Here is a 13,473-nt window from a genome sequence, read left to right as displayed (position 1 = left end):
ATGTGGCCAAAGAACCCGGTTACCATGAAATCAGAAACTTCAGAAGAAGAGGCAAAAGTCATAAGAGAAGTGCTAAGCCTAGCAAAACCTGAACAAGAACGGAGCGTGTTCGACGAACTCCTCGAACGCCATGATTTACGCCGAGCTCTTCGCATCCAAGCTTGGGTGCGACGTTTCACTACTCACAGGGTGCGTAAGGGACCTCTTACTAGCGAAGACATTCACGAGACCAAGAACTGGTGGATAGATAGAGTCCAGTCTCAAGATTCGCAGAAACCGTGCTTTGAACAGACCAGGTAGAACGCAGATAGAATTCTCGAATGTCATGGAAGAATTCAAGGAAAATACCTAGTGTACCTGCCAGCAGACGCCATGTTTACAAGGAAGCTTGTACAGAGGATTCATGTCGAAACCTTACATGGAGGTGTGTCCCTTACCATGGCAGCGATTCATGAACAGTACTGGATCCCGGCCCGACCCTGAGACAGCTAGTGAAGTCTGTGCCATCTGCGTGGTAGGGCTGTAAACGTTTCATAGCTTCACCCTTAACAGTGCCACCCCGTGGACCACTGCCTACAGACCGTACAAATGGTGGAGCAGCCTTCGAAGTTATTGGCACAGACTTTGCTGGTCCTATCAAGTACTAACAACGCAAGAGGAGCGAGGAGAAAGCTTACTTAGCCATCTTCACGTGTAGCCTGTCCAGAGCCGTACACCTGGAATTACTGTCTAGTCTAAAGACAAGCAATTTCATTACCTCTCTTAAGCGCTTCATCGCCCGGCGCGGCAGACCACACGCTATCTGCTCGGACAATGGAGGCACCTTTATCAAGGCTGTGAAATGGCTTCGCCAATTGCGAGGAGATGAGCGCCTTCAAGGTCTCCTTGAAGATTGCGACATCACCTGGAAATTTAACTTGAGCCGGGCTCCTTGGTGTGGAGGACAATTCGAGCAGTTGATTGGAGTCGTTAAGTCCGCAATGTACAAAGTCATTGGGGGAGGTATACTTACCTAGACTGAGCTGAGTGAGGTACTGCTCGACGTGGAAACACAGTTTAATCGACGCCTATTAAGTAACGTAGAAGATGATGTCGAGCTACGAACACTTAAACCATCAACATTCCTGTTCCAGCGAACCAGTCAGTTGCCAGAAGAGAAAACATGGAGGATCGAGGGACTGGACCTATGCAAACGCGCTAAATACCTCAGGAACTGCAAGAACAGTCCTGGAGACGGTGGCAGAGAGAATATTTAAGAGCTTTATGGGAGCGGCACAACCTGACACACAAAGCGGCCAAATTTCAGCCAAACGTTGGAGATGTTGTAATTATAAAGACCGAAAACAAGAATCGTGGGAGTTGGCCACTGGCGGTAGTAGACAAAACCTATCCCGGGAAGGACGGAATCATCCGCGCAGTTCAACTCGAGACAGCAAATGGCATGTTAGAAAGGCCTGTTCAGCACCTGTACCCCTTTGAGCTAAACTGTGACCAGGCTTGTGAGACACATACAGACACTCCCACAGCAGATCTGAACCCAAACGCACTAGTGTTCAGGCCAAGACGGGATGCTGCAGTTGCTGCCAGAGCCCGAACCCAGGACCTTGCTGAGGATGAACAATGAATTACAGCTCCTTTTTTGCTGAACTTCAAAATTGTGAACTTGATTTAAACGTTTGATTTATGGAGAACTTTTTCATTTAGCTTGAAATCGTTAAGTCTCTTAGGTGAATGCACCCTTGCACGCAATGCTGCATGGGGGAGTGTGTGGGAGACTTTGTCATTCGTGCGTGACACGTGTCAGATGATGAGTGTGAACATTATGTCAAGAGCTAGAAGCACCGCTTGTAGTGATTTTGGGACATTGATCGGTTTACATAATCAATACAACCTTGAATGACCTTTTAAATCAGTACTTATCAACAACCAATCACGGTGCCTAGTAAACAGGACAAAGTTTATTAGGCGTTGACGCCCTGACCTAGGATTGGCGAGACGAGAACAATTGGGTCTGCCCTGGTTACGGCACTTTAATCGTCCCACAGTGGTCTTCGGCCTATTTTTGGCCCTTTTTGCATGACAGCTCTTCTCAGTTCAAGTCTTTTGTTAAGGGAGTGTTTGAGCTTCCTTGTATAGAAGACCTTTCCTTGGAAGGTCCCGGAGAGGCAAATTTACAAGGCATGTCTCTCGGTTTTCAGTGGTTGCCCGAGAGTCAGAGTGTTAGCCTTATGGGTAGGTGACCTTTTGTCATCCTTGTTTACCATGCAAGTCTCTTTTCTTTCAGCTCTACTCCTCGCCTTGTCATTGCTGATCTTTTAGTCTGGCCTCGTGGTGTTTTGCCTGATTTGGTAATAGGGACTTTAAGATCCGAGACGCGACGGCTATAAGACGCGGCCGGAAGTAAATTTTCAAAGAGGTGACATATTGCACATGCTCACGCCGTCATCCTGATGGCATCACGTCGCGTCGAGAACGTGGGTTTGGCAATTTTGACGTTCTGTACAAAACGTGAGTGTATTCCTTCTGGTGTTAAAATTAAATGATGATATATTCCTCTAAACATGAAAAATTAGCAATCTAGGATCATTGCACGTAATTTCTGGCGAGATCGCAGAGATGAAAGGATTTTGATTTTTTTAAAATTTCTTTCAGGTGTACGAAGCTTATAAAATGGCAGCACTTTCGAGCAAGGCTTCCAAGTAAGTCACGAGCTACAACTGAAAATAGTGAATGCAGGAGTCTTCTGCATACTTTCCTCGTCTCTTGTACCGTTGCATTTCTTGATTTATTGCGTTCATCTGCCGCTAAACTAGCACATTTGAGCTGGAATTATTTAATTTAATTTTATTAAACTTTGTGTGTTTTTATACCTTCCTTTAGTTCAGTAATGTTTTGGACATATGACCATGAAGCCATTCTATGCAGAGAAGTCGTCAATGTAAATCCCTTCACAACTAAGAAAGGGTCCACACAAAGAAGCAGCATGCGGGGAAAAATAGCAGACACCTTGAACAAATGCTCTGTGCCGAAATTCAGAGTTGATAAGAGATCAGTTAGAGACCACGTGGGAATTCTTGTTTACAAGCATAAGAAGAAACTTCAAGCCGAGGGAAAAGCAACTGGTATAACTCCCGATGAGCCAACGGAATTAGAAGACGGATACGATCATCGCGTTGGAGAAAAAAGGCAAAGCGGAATTACAGGAAACACAGGGAACAAGTAGTATAAAAGTTCAATACGACCAGGCCGAGACTCATCAGCAGATGAAAGCGATGATAAACCGAAGCGTCAACAAAGAAGTGGAGATGATGCTATCGAATACTTAGCTGATAGAGCTAAAGTAAGTGACAGACTGAAAGCGGAAGACATAAAGATGAGGAGGGAGCATCAAACACACGAAACAGAGAAAATGGAGGTCTTGAGGGAACAGCAAATGCAAATGCAACAAGCAGACATACTGAAAGTCATGCAGCAGCAACAGCAACAAAGCCAACAGCAGTTACTCAACTCTCAGATGATGATGCAGCAGCAACAGCAGCAGTCAAAAGTTTTGATGGCGTTATTGCAAAAATAACAAATAAGTAGTTATTGTTTACAAAGAAACACTTTCAGATGCAATTGTTGTTGTGTTTGTTGAACTTGGAGCTTTGCTTCACATAAACATTCTCTTTTGCCTAATGTTATTTCAGGCCCTTTGATTGCTCCAATGTTGCTACAACTGTTATATCTTATATTTTTGAAAAATGTAGAAACGGAGAGAACATATTTAACCTTTTGTCATACAAGACATGTTGAATGTAGTATCTCTTAAAAGTTCCTTTGTACAATATGTAGAATATGTACAATATGTATGTACAATCCTTTTGTTTTGTTCTCAAGCTGTAAATTTACAATTAACGAAAATAGTCTTGCAATGATGGAGGGTCGACTCCAAAGTACTCAGCAGTTGTGTTTGAATAAAGGCAGGTTACATCTTACCAACTTGACTTAAACCTACCCTCAAATTCTTTTTAAAATCCAGAAATTTGAAATAGTTGATGATATCTGCAAATAACCACTCTACAGATGCACGTACTGCACTCTTTTTTTCATTAAAAATTTCCATTTGCCTGGTTAAAACCCCAATTCGGCTTGGAGATGGACCCCATATAAATACATTTCTCTTCCAGCTGGACAGAAAGCAAAATTTTCCAAATCATCATACAGATCAGAAACTGCCAACATTCGTGCATCGTGCATCCTTTCAAAAAAAAAAAAAAGAAAAAAGTTTTAAAAATTAGAACATTGCACCAAAGAACTTGAATTGGGTGTCCCGTTATAGCATGTACCTACCAACAGGACCATATAGATGGCCAATTAATCCATTGGGGAGCGCAAGAGACTGAAATTTAAGCGCATGAACCCGTTTATGTCCATTGTATACAATTCTCTGGTTTGCATCCGGTCTAGAAGTGGGGCGCACAGTTCCATCTATGAGACCAAAACAAATTTTCAGTGCTGCTCCTTTATTACTAATGGCATCAGCATACTGATTCAGTGCAGCTGGATTTAAAAGGTCGTGATTCGACTGTGTTATTTTGTTTCCATGAGTTGTGTACATCCAGTCTACAACCTCATTACTAATCATGCTAAGTTCTGGCACGCATCGTCCAAAAATAGGAATCATGTTGGAATACCGGCACGGGTAAGCAAACCTCTTCAGCATTATACAAGGCCTTGGACTCCATCGCAAATTGTTCCATTGCGGCATTGGAAGACAGGAGGTACTCTTAATGCGTCAAGAAGCAAAGGAATATCCCTCTTTTCCACTCGGAAATCGGCTTTACATTCGGCTGGGTCTTTATTCGCGTTTCATGCGCCGAGTGAGAAGGAGGGCAGTGGACAGGGGCAAGGACACATGTCAGTTGCACATTGTTTACCAGAAAGCCCGATGTCGGCGCTGACAGTGTCTGCTGTGATATTGATCGTGCCTTGAGAAAATTTTGGGAGGTGGGGAACTGTGGCTTGGAGGGCCAGGATACTCTGATTGTCACGAAAGAGGAGAATGAAGCCTTAAAGAAAGTTAAGGAATCTATTTGTTACACTGGAAAAGGTTACAGAGTGGGTGTACCATGGTAGGAAGATAAACCTCAACTACCTGAAAATCGTCACACTGCGTTAACTCGGTTATGCGGTACAAAAAACAAGCTGAATAGGGACTGTGCTCTTGGAGCAGATTACTTGCAGATTATTCACAGCTATGTTGAAAAAGGGTACTTGCGAAAGGTTGAGCTGGGGGAGCCATCTCCACCAGAGGTTTGGTATCTGCCCCATTTTCCTGTAATTCGCATGGACAAGACTACAACTAAAGTACACATTGTGTTTTACTGTTCAGCGAAAACAGATGGAGTTTCGTTGAATGACGCAATTTGTGTAGGTCCTAAATTACAGAAAGATTTGTTTAATGTGCTTATTAGGTTAGGAGGAACCCTGTCGCTTTAGCATGAACCATAAAATAGATGCATCTGCAAGTGGAAATTGAGGAGAGTGATCGTCTTTACTTTCGAATCTTGTGGAGGTACCTTGATTCCAGCCACAAACCTGATGTCTATGAGTTCAGTCGTGAAGTATTGCGTAATTGTGTCCAATGGAGGCTCAGTTTGTTGTTCAAGAAAATGCCTGAAGACACCAACATCAGTATCCATTGGCAGCCGAAACTGTGATGAAATCCACTTACATGGATGACTCAATTGATAGTGTGGAGACTGTGGAAAAAGGTATTCAGTTGTACAAGGAACTGGACAGTCTCTGGGGGATTGCCGGCATGAAAGCAAGAAAGTGGATATCAAATTCTCCGGAAGTTGTTTAGGGCACACCCGAAGATGATAGAGCAACTGAGTTGCAGATTACCGAAGGACAGGAGCTTGTTGTCAAGACACTTGGAATTTCCTGAATTAGCACAAATGATACGCTTATCATTTCGACTGCAGAGCAATCCACCGCGCTTCTGCCACAAAGCAGAATGTACCGAGAAAGGTTGCTACAGTGTTTGGTCCGCTGGGTTTAGTCAGTCCTTTTGTCATCAAAGCTAAAGTTCTTGTTCAGGAGACTTGGTCACAGGGATATTACTGGGATGATGTAATATGTGATGAGGTTGCTGGTAGAATTGGAAGCTGGTATGGGCAGCTCAGAAGCCTGTCTAGTGTGCAGGTACCTAGGGGTCTCCAAGACGCAAAATAAGTAGCCGACAAGAGAGTTGTCACATTTGTGGATGCTTCATTGCAAGCTTATGGAACTGCTGTATATTTGCAGTGCGTAAACAGTGATGGTACCACTTCAAGTCTATTAATTGCTTCAAAATCCAAGGTCGCCCCACTGAGGCCTATGACTGTGCCCGACTGGAGCAAATGGGAATGGTACTAGGCTTAGGGCTGACGCAGCATTTGATCATTGTGCTAGGACTACCCATGCAGGTTGTAACATTTTATTCGGTGGGTTCGTGGACATGGGCAAAGCTTTCGTCCTTTCTTAGTAAATGGCATCGGGGAGAATCAGATGGTGACCGAACCATCACAGTGGCAGCACGTAGCCGCAACAGAGAACCCAGCTGATCTTTGTACAAGAGGAGCGACACCAGATGAGCTGAGAAACAATTCACTTTGATGACAAGGCCCAAAATGGCTGCTGTCGAGGGACAAGGCAAGTTGGCCTAAGATGGATGTTAGAGGTCCTCCCCCAACTTTACCAAAAATTAGAACATCAATCTACATGGAGGGAGTAGAAGATGTCACCAGTGTTTTAACCTGTCCCTTACAGAAACCGAAAACAGAACCAATGTGTGATACCTGGAGGCTAGCACCTACACGTTTTTCCAGTTGGACACGCTTAGTGCAACTAGAGGCGAGAGTGTGGCAGGTAATCTACATTATGTGCGACCCCAAGGAGAAGGTATCAGGGCTAGAACTGTTATAGGAAGAGATTGAAGATGCAGAGGAAGAAATTGTTAGCCAAGCACAGTTAGCAGCTTTTCCCGAAGAGTACATGGCGCTGTCAAAAGGAAAGGAAATTCCTAAGAAGAGTTCGCTGAGCAAGGTGTGTCCTTGGTTGGATGATCTAGGTGTAATGCGGTGTAATGGTTGACTTCAATTTGCTGAAAAGCCTTCCGTATGATGCGAGATTCCTGTTATACTGCCAAGGGGTCAGTGGGTGACAAGGCTGACAGTCAAGTATTTCCACGAGACAGCATTAGATTACGCAGGTCCCTTCACCACCATCCAAGGGCGTTATGTATTATTGCGAAGTTACATGGAGCAGCATTGGGAAAATAGAACGTAATAGGTTAGATTGTGTATAGAGAAGGGCGGCAAAGATTGTCTTGAAGACCAAAGATTCAGACGCCGAGAAGAATTTAAAGTGGCTTCCCTTGTCTACGAGGCGTGACATGCATACTATTAATTTAACTTTCAAATGCTTAAAGGGATCCCCTCTAATGTTTTTTAAAGATTTTTTTAAGGTTTTTAGAACTATCCACAACACGAGGGGAAGTGGGAAGAACTTGATGCTTCCCAAAGTGAGAATTGAGACTGTAAGGAAGTCTTTATTTTAATGGATCAAAACTTTTTAATGATATTCCTAATAAACTGAGGGATCTTAACTGAGTCATGATTTTTAAAACTCGTATTTTAGAATTCTATAGATCGCAAGCTTTTTGATTACTTTTAAAGATGGTGACTGTATTTAGGCTTTTTAGTTTTTTTTTTCGCAGGGCCCTTATTGATATCAGCATTTTATGCTGAAGAGGTCGCCCTGGTCAAAGAAAACATTTCTTATTTTATTGTTATTACTTAAAGAGGTGGTTGTATGTCTTCACATGCTTAGCGACTCGTGTTGTTCATCTTGAAGTAGCGTGGGGGCTCGATACTGATAGTTTTCTTAATGTGTTGACAATAAACTGAAGGAGCTTGTAAACCAGATGGACAAGGATAAGATTCAGCGTATGACTACACACAAGGGAATAAAGTGGAAATTTAACCCTCCTGGAGGTTCCCACTTCGGCGGAGTACATGACATAATGTTTGAAGCCGCTAAGAAGGCAATATATGCTGTTCTGAGAAGCAGTGATATCACGGATGAAGAACTGACCACACCAACCATTTTTTGTATGGACAAATGGGAGGACAGTTTGCACCGGAGAGTGTTGGTACTATGAGATTCAATCCAAGGAAGAGATGGTGAAAGGTGCAAGAGTTAATCTCTCGAGTGTGGTCTAGATGGTTAAAAGAGTATTTACCTACTCTAAACGCTCTCTCAAGTGGACTGAAGTCGTCAAGGACCTAAAGGAAGGGGACATCGTGTAGGTTCTGGATCCAAAGCTGCCACAAGCACAGTGGCCATTAGGACGTATCTTGGGGACGTATCCTGGTCAGGACAGACATCCGCACGTTGCGAAAGTTCAAGTAGGAGACAAAACTGTGGTGAGATCAATCCATAAATTGGTACCACTTTTTCAAAGCGAGCTTAGTTGAGATCATTTAATGTTAAACTGACCGTGTAATACACACTGCAGTCCCCTCAGTGCGGGTAGGAGGAATGTTGAGAAGAGCGTGACTTTGCGTGTCATTACCTTGTGTTATGCCTTTTTTGTGAGACAAAGAGAGACAGCTGTCAAGTGATTTTGTGGATAAAAACCATGTGATTTGCGCTGAGTCTGTTGGGATTTGGGATTTGCCGGGCGTCGTTGAGTGTTTTGATCGTGCCTCGCCATTTCTTTCTGTTATTACTTTTTAATAAAGCGTTGTGTTGTCATCTTGGAGTTCGTTTATACCTTCGCAACAATTTCATCTCTGCATACAGACCAAATTACAGTGCGAAACACCTCTATTAAGACTGACAGAAGACTGGAGAAGTCGTGATAGTAAAGAGACTGTAACGATTGCTTCTAAGGACGTATCAAAGGCTTTCGATAGCATTCCTCACGCCCTCTTGTTGGCCAGACTCAAGGCCAATGATCTTAGCGAAATGAGCATTGAACTCTTGAGGAGCTACCTTTCTGCAACAATACCACACTTAAAATTGGAGACACGTTTTCTGAATGGGAACTGGTGAGAAGAGGAGTCCCCCAGGGAAGTGTCCTTTGTCCCATATTTTTCAATGTTCACATCAATGATTTATTCTACCATATTAGGTAGGCAAACCTGAATGTCTATGCCGATGATTAACAGTTGTACTTGTCTGACAAGGACCTAGGAAATACTGAACACACGACTGGAACACAAACTTGAATTTGATAACAGTGTAACTATTGACAAGGATTTGAGCTTTACTCGTCACATCTCACAGATATGTAAGCAGGTTAAAAAACAATCCAGTGTTTTTAAGAGATTTAAAAATTGTTAATACCAGAGATGTCATGCTACGTTTATACAAGGCTTTCATCCAACCACACCTTCAATATTGCTCTGTTATTTGGCATTTTTGGGGCACTAAAAATTGTGATAGATTGCAGTCTTTGAAGAAACATATTTTACGATTTACTTTCAATGATTTAATGTCTAGTTATGATGAACTATTAAAGAAAGCAAAGATAGCATCCCTATTAACCGGAAGACTTCCCAAAATTCTTATGGTCGTTTTCAAGAGCTTGCTTGTTTCTACGTACCCTGGATATCTAAAAGAACTATTCCTTCTTCGTAACTCCAGTTATTAATTAAGAGGAAAGAATATTCTCACCTTACCTATACCATGAACAACAAATTACGGACTTGAAAGCATCGGATATCAAGCAGCAAAAATGTACAATTTGCTTCCAGACAGTATGAGAACAAGATATCCTTTAAAGATTTTAGGACAGCCATTAAGAAAAAGAAAATGAACTTTTGGTGGTAGTTTGAATTAATGTCTTTTAATTTAATAATAATAATAATAATTTTTATTAAAGATAATTCACTAAAAATTCTTTTCCTCCAATATAGTATAAACTTGATTAAATCTGTCATTGATCTCATTTCACATAATTATTTCATTCTAATGATTACATTCAATCGATTATAATCTGTTCCTTCCTAATCTTATCCTTAACTACTTCCGAGTTCAACCTAGCTCAAGGGAAATATCATGGAAATCTTATTTGAAGATAAAAAAAAACATCCATCTTATATATTAAAAAGTCTAAAAATATTCTCAAATAAAAAACAAAAACTATTCTCTAAATCCTGCTTGTTCTTTTTCGATCTCAAAGTCACAATGTTCAATGTTCAGAAAGACATACCTAGTGGTGCGTGAACCTCTTAGGCAAAGTAAGGCGGACCTTAGAAGGGCGAAGGACACTTTTGAACGTATCCATGAAATCGTTGTGCTGTACTCCTCTCCTTTCTTAATAGACATGAGTTCCGCTAATCTACTGTGGAAACGCTTGCATTCGTCCGCCATGCCTCTGGTAGTAGTGAAGACTAAAGGTGTAAAAGTCCCTCGTTCAACGTCCAAAACCCTGTTCGCGTATAACCTCTTCTTCTCATCTTCATGTTTGCGATAAATCTGCTGAATGGTGAGATCTTTGTAAGACTCTGCGTTTGGGTGGAAAAACCCTTACGTCAAAAAAGGCCTATCCCAGAACCCACGAGCGTGAACATCCAATCGGGCATCCGGTGCTGGGTTCATACCCCTCGTCAGCACTTCTCCCGTTATCTCCTAGAGAACGGTTTCCACTTGCACATCGTGGCAAATAGTGTTTGGCAAATCAGCCTCAAGATCACGCAGCTCGTTGTGCCTCTGGATGATGAATGCTCCTTGTCTACACACCATGGCATGATTCACCGTAAAAACATCTCCGCAAATACAAGTGGAGGGCGTGTTAGCTATGTGCCAGTCATAGCGGAGATGAACGGCATCCCTGAACTCTCTCTTGTTTAAAGAAAAGTTCATATCCTTTAACGGGATAACTGTTAGCCAACTAGACGCGCCCTTTTCTGTAGCAAGGACAGCGGCTCTCCTTGTGTTATCAGGGAGTACGTCCTTTACTTCCTCTAGCCTTTCTCTAAGATGTTTTTCATTCTCCCTTCGGTTGTACTGCTGCATTTTCCGTATGTCATCATCATCGCAAGCTCGGGTGCCTGAGCCTCTATCTGCTTTACCAGAGGCTGTATTACCCTGATTGAGGCTTTATACTCCTTAGTCGCGTTTCGGCATGGGTTTGTGAGACCCAGTCCCCTTAGTCTCACCGGAAGTGCTAGTAATTCACGCTCAGCGGGTGTACAAGTGTGCCCTGTCATGGCGGGTATGAGGACATTGCCTATTGCGCACTCTAGCGGCTCCAGCAGTTCTTCGATGTCAGGCAGTGTTCTGAGATAATAAGTCTAACGATGTTTCAATCCAATAGTAAAGGCTGCATACGAGGCTTGTGGATTAGCTGCTCGACCCAGTCCTCTACCTTTCCTCTCATGTACTCCTCTAGGTAAGATCTAGAGCCTAGCACGGTGCCCAGATGTTTTTAGCCTTGAGTCACTATTTTTATTGCCGTGTCTCCGAATACTTCCATCGCTTCATTCTGCTTTTCTGGTTTGGTGACCAACCAGCATTTCTTAGCATTGGGGTAATACCCCAGGCTAGGTCCCATTTCATTTAGCCCGTCCCACCACTTCCTTTGCTCTTCGAGCGCACCAGCGCATGTTGCATCATCAGCGTACCAGCATTGCTTTGCGTTGCTGGATAGATTGAGATGAGTGATTAAAGGCTCAAAGCTTATAGCATAAAAGCTCATTGCTAAGGGGTCGCCCTGTGTAGTGCCCTCTGCAGATTTCAGTTCTTTACCGCCTGTGACAAAGTGGCGCGCAGGAGCCCTATAGGTGTTGGTGACGTATATGGCTAAAGTAGGACAAAGAACAGCAACATTATGCAAGGCAGAAGCCCTGTTCAATGAATTAAAAGCGTTCGAAGCATCAATTAGTAACACTGCATCTGCATTGTCAGCATCAAATATACCATGCATGGCGTGAATGGCTGCTTCAGCTCCACTCTTCAGACCCGCGCACACTTGTAGTAGGCCGCTGGCCTCAATAATATCCTGCTTTGTCACCCTTGTTACACACTTGGCGATTATTCTCCTCACCACCTCTCCGACTCCGATCAGTCGCACCTCACCATTGCCCTTGTCGAGTGGAATCAATCGACTTGCCAAAATTGGTTCGATTGTAGCAGGATCAACAGGCTCTATTCAAAGTCTCTTAGCAAGCATGGCTATGGCGTCGCAAAGACTTGCACTGGACTTCTTAAAGGACTTGCTAGCGAGCATTCTAAAACCATTCATAATCAGGTAAACACCCTGGCATCTCAAAATGATTTTGGGGCGGGCTTTCGACACTCGTAGGATCATTAGCACTTCCGTCCTCTAGGGACCGTGTGGCATACGTATGTAAATCCAAGTTACGGAGCAGCGGTGAAATATTAGAATTTTCGCATTGGTGACCGATAATATTTTGATTTTCATTTTCCCCAAATTCCGACTAGAACCGTGGCCGTGAGTTGCAGCAATATATGAAGTGTTCGCGCTAGAATTTTCTGCCCGAGCACTCTCATCAAGTTCCATTTTTTCTAGCCTCAATACCTGATCTAGTAGGTTTTGGATAATTTTCTTTCTTGAAGATATTAGCTCAACAGCGCTACTCTGATAATTCGAGTTGAAATAAAATGTATATATGTAGGTATGTGACCGCCAAGTCGCCGCCCTGAGGAGACACATTAATTGCTACATTAATGAGGACTATGATGTTGAGACAGCCAGTGACATGAAAGCTGCTATCGACTTGCATGGGGGCGTCAAAGGCTGCAATTCAGCGGTGTGCAAGGTTGACAAAAGTTCTCAAAACACGACCAAGCACTGGCTGAGTGGCGCCCACTGAAAGTGGAGAGATCATCGCTTGGTGGGCCTACAATTTCTGACCCAGAAAGGTATTCTCCGCAGTGTCCCGGATGTGTCTCAGAACCCTGCAAGGCCCAACGAACCTACAAGTTTACCAGGTGTTCAGTAGTCCTAACATGCTGACTGGTGTCTTGTGCCCCTTCCAGTAAGCTGGAACAGCAGCCTACAGCACTTACAATGGAGCCTATTGCTGCAGAAGGGATTCAGCATCAAGAAGAGAGTGTAGTCTTTGGCTGCCCAGTGGAGGGTTGTATAAAGTTTACCAAAGTCACAACAACCTTCAGCAACACCTTGATGCTGGGAGACACCTTCTAGCATTAGAGAGAGAGAGAGAGTCCACGTACAACGTGATAAAGAAAAGGTGGACAGAGACGTGCAAGTCAATTTCTGGTAGCTAACCTACGGAGATTGACCGATGTTCCTCCCATGTCCCAGAAGTTGCCGAAGAGCCAAACTTTGATGCATATGTGGGTGCTCTTAAGCTTCAAGACTGTGATGATGTGGACGTGTGGAAATGAATGTAGGTAATGTAATACACTCAGGACCTATGGAGTTGCATCTATATATAAAGTGTGTATTTA

General features: G+C 43.2%; 3 pseudogenes; 1 reads left to right on the top strand and 2 right to left on the bottom strand.

Annotated features, from left to right (window-relative positions):
• On the top strand, positions 1-3,574 carry LOC131770984 (serine/threonine-protein kinase Wnk-like; annotated as a pseudogene).
• Positions 3,575-3,893: 319 nt separating this feature from the next.
• On the bottom strand, positions 3,894-5,684 carry LOC131790895 (uncharacterized; annotated as a pseudogene).
• Positions 5,685-10,176: 4,492 nt separating this feature from the next.
• Positions 10,177-12,280, bottom strand: LOC136282497 (uncharacterized; annotated as a pseudogene).
• Positions 12,281-13,473: the final 1,193 nt, after the last annotated feature.

Source organism: Pocillopora verrucosa, chromosome 7, assembly GCF_036669915.1.
Source record: "Pocillopora verrucosa isolate sample1 chromosome 7, ASM3666991v2, whole genome shotgun sequence".
NCBI classification, from domain to species: Eukaryota; Metazoa; Cnidaria; class Anthozoa; order Scleractinia; family Pocilloporidae; genus Pocillopora; species Pocillopora verrucosa.
This window is presented reverse-complemented; position numbering and strand designations above follow the sequence as displayed.